Source organism: Myotis brandtii, unplaced genomic scaffold (assembly GCF_000412655.1).
Source record: "Myotis brandtii unplaced genomic scaffold, ASM41265v1 scaffold126, whole genome shotgun sequence".
NCBI lineage: Eukaryota > Metazoa > Chordata > Mammalia > Chiroptera > Vespertilionidae > Myotis > Myotis brandtii.
The window spans coordinates 4,002-7,576 of NW_005354425.1; positions in this window are offsets into that span (position 1 = coordinate 4,002).

Genomic DNA, 3,575 nt, shown 5'->3' on the forward strand with positions numbered 1-3,575 from the left:
CATGTAATACCTTAATAAAGAAAAATAAATAATAAATAAATAAATAAAACATTGTTGGGGAAAAAATAGCTAACACTTAAATAGCACTTGCCAAATGCCAGGTCCTGTATTAGCCACTTTACAGATATTAACACATTTGATCCTCATAAATAAAGTAGGTACTATTATTTGTATTTTACAGTGAAGGAAACAGTACAGAAAGCTTTAGCCACTTGCTCAGGGCCAGGGGTCTGGAACATGGGCAGTCTGACTCCGGGGCTTATAGTTCTCAACCAGTTTACACTGTATCTTCCAGGACTGTACCCATCTCCTCAGGTTGTCTTGACTCTTCAACACAATAGTACACACAAAGAACCTAGCACCCTGCTTGGCATGAAGTGTTCTATAGCCATTCATGTCCTGTTTCTTTCCCCCTCTTTCCTCCACTAAGAAAAAGCAGTACTCAAATCACAAAAGTTCCTGGAATTCAAAAGTTGCTTCAGTAATCTAAGATCCATTCCTGTAAAAAGAGAGAGAAATGGTGCTTGCAAGTCCTTTTTCAAAGAGAAGATCAATGTCAAGGTCAGGGATGGGTAACATCAGGATCTGAACTGTACTCCCAGGTCAAATATAGCACAATACCAATAAAGTAATTTTCTGTGAGACATGGCCACCATAACTGAGGTATACTCCAGCTTTGGCTATGAGTAAAATGTCACATCTGCCAAAGTTACTGAATTGATATATACTTTTTTCATAATTTATTATTTTTTAATTAAACTCATTGAGGCAACATTGGTTACTAACATTATAAAATTTCAGGTGTACACCATAATTCAATATCTGTATACTCTATTGTGTGTTCACAGAAGTCTAGTTTCCTTCATTAACATATATTTGACATACTTTTTCTGTTTGTCTTTATTACTTCTTATAGTTCTGTGTTATGTTTGGTATAATTTCCCTTTAACCTTAGAGTTTGCTAAAAATGAATTATCTCACCTCTCCTATGTGAGAGTGTGTCAGAGGTAGAGAGAGAATTAATACATGTCTTTAGGCTACCATTTTTGTGATGAATTCTTTCAGTAAATATAAGATACTGAGTTGATCATTGTTTTCTTTAAGTATTTTAAAGATGCTGGTGCATTGTCTTCTGGACTCACTTGCTTTTCATGAGAAGTCATTCATTCTGAATATTGTTTCTCTATTTGTAATGCATCCTTTCCCCTCTGACTTCTTTTAAAATTTTGTTTTAATCAGTTTAACTATGACATGCCCAAATGCATTTGGTTTATTTTATTTCACTTTTATGTTTAGCCTGCTTTGGGTTCTCTGAACTTCTTGGATCTTTGGTTTTATGCCTTCTCAGCTTCCAAAAACCTCAGCCATTATCTTTTTTCATATTTTTAAATTAGTAGACTTAATTTTTAGAAGTTTAGAATTACAGAAAACTGAGCAGATAGTACAGAGAATTCCATATACCCTCCTCCAACACACACAGTTTGTCCTTTTATTAATAGTTTGCATTTGTAATGCATTTGTTACAATTAATGAACCTATATCAATACAATATTAACATGAAGCCCACAATTGGCATGAAATCTCACTCTGCATTGTACAGTTCTGTGAGTTTTGGCGAATGCAAAATATCATGCATTAGAGTATATATAGAATAGTTTCATTGTCCTAAAAAAAAATCCCCTGTCCTTTACCTATTTATCCTTACTTTCCCCACCCCTGATATTTCAACTTTTTGGTTATTGTGAATAATATTGCTATAAACATTCACATACAAGTTTGTGTGTAGACATAAGTTTTTAACTCACTTGGATAAATATTTAGGAGTGCTGTTGCTGGAATGTATGGTAAGAGTATGTTTAACTTTGTAAGAAACTTCCAAATAGTCTTCCAAAGTATCTCTACCATTTTGCATCCTATCAGCAATGAATGAGGGTTACTGCTGCTCCACATCCTCATCAGCTTTCTTAATTTTAATTATTTGAATGTATCTGTAGTGGTATCTCATGGTTGTTTAAATTTTCAATTCCATCATGGAAAATGATGTCAAGTATCTTTTCATATGCTACTTGCCATCTGTGTATCTTCTCTGGTGAAGGCTTTTTTTCACCTGTTCCTGAATTGGGTTGTTTATTTTTTGTTGTTGTTGAGTTTTAAAAGATCTTTGTATATTTTAGATATAAGTCCTTTATCAGCTATGTGTTTTGCAACTATCTTAGTATCTGGCCATTATCTTTTCATTGTTTTTATTTATTATTTTATTTTTATTTTTTAAAACCTCACCCTATAGTATTTTCCCATTGATTTTTTATTTAAAAAACCTATAATTTTATTTATTATATCCAAGCACATGCCAAAAATAGTTTGAAATACAAAATAGAAATAGATTAAATTATCTGTAAGATTATGAAGGGTTACTAATTTATTAAAAGGTCAATCATATACTGTACACTTTATCTCCATGAGACAAAAACAGATTAAAAGTTAAGATTGCATTAAAATCTATTCTATTTACGGTATTTCAATATCTAAAAACAGGGATTACAAAGATGGTGTCAGGTTAAATATATGTCATAACAAATAATAAACAAAGTCAGAAGATGCCCTAGCTGGTTTGGCTCAGTGGATAGAGTGTCGGCCTGGGAACCGAAAAGTCCTGGGTTCAATTCCAGTCAAGGGCACATGCCAGAATTGCGGGCTCCATCCAAAGTAGACGGTGTGCAGGAGGCAGCCAATCAATAAATCTCTCTTGTCACCAGTCTTTTTCTCTCTCTCTCCCCTCTCTCCCTTCCTCTCTGAAATAAATGAAAAGATAATTTTTAAAAAGTCAGGACCTAGCTGGTTTGGCTCAGTGGATACAGCGCCAGCCTGCGGACCGAAGGGTCCCAGACTCTACTCCAGTCAAGGGCACATGCCCAGGCTGTGGGCCCCATCCCAGTAGGGGGTGTGCAAGAGGCAGCCAATCAATGGTTCTCTCCCATCATTGATGTTTCTATCTCTCTCCCTCTCCCCTCCTCTCTGAAATCAATAAAAATATATATTTTTTTAAAGTCAGAAGAGACTAATAAGTCTAAGATTAGAAATAAACTTTTTGGGGAAATCCTATATAATAAAAACCCTGGGTGTAACATCACGACCGAGGCTCAACCAACCGGAAGGAAGTTAGTCCTGCAGGGGTCGTCTTGGAAATGACTGCGCCCTCCTCCAGCTGTTTCCCATGAGGGTGGCGAGGTTTCAGGCAGGAACCCACCCTTGGAGCATGGCCGCACTGAGTCCTGGGTCCTCTTAGCTACAGCTGCGCCCTCCCCGAGCTGTTTCCATTGAGGGCGAGGTTTGAGGCAGGAATCAGCTTTCGGAGCATGGACACACTGAGTCCTGGATCACGTTGCCAAGGGCTGCGCCCTTCCTGAGCTGTTTCTCACGAGGCCGAGGTTTGAGGCAGGAACCAGCCCCTGGAGCATGGAGGCATATCTTTATAAAGTTTTAATACATTATATTAGAGGTCGTGGTAGTACTGTTTTACCCATAGCATCTACAGGAATTGCTGCAAATTTACTTCTCAGTGGAAGCACCTTTCA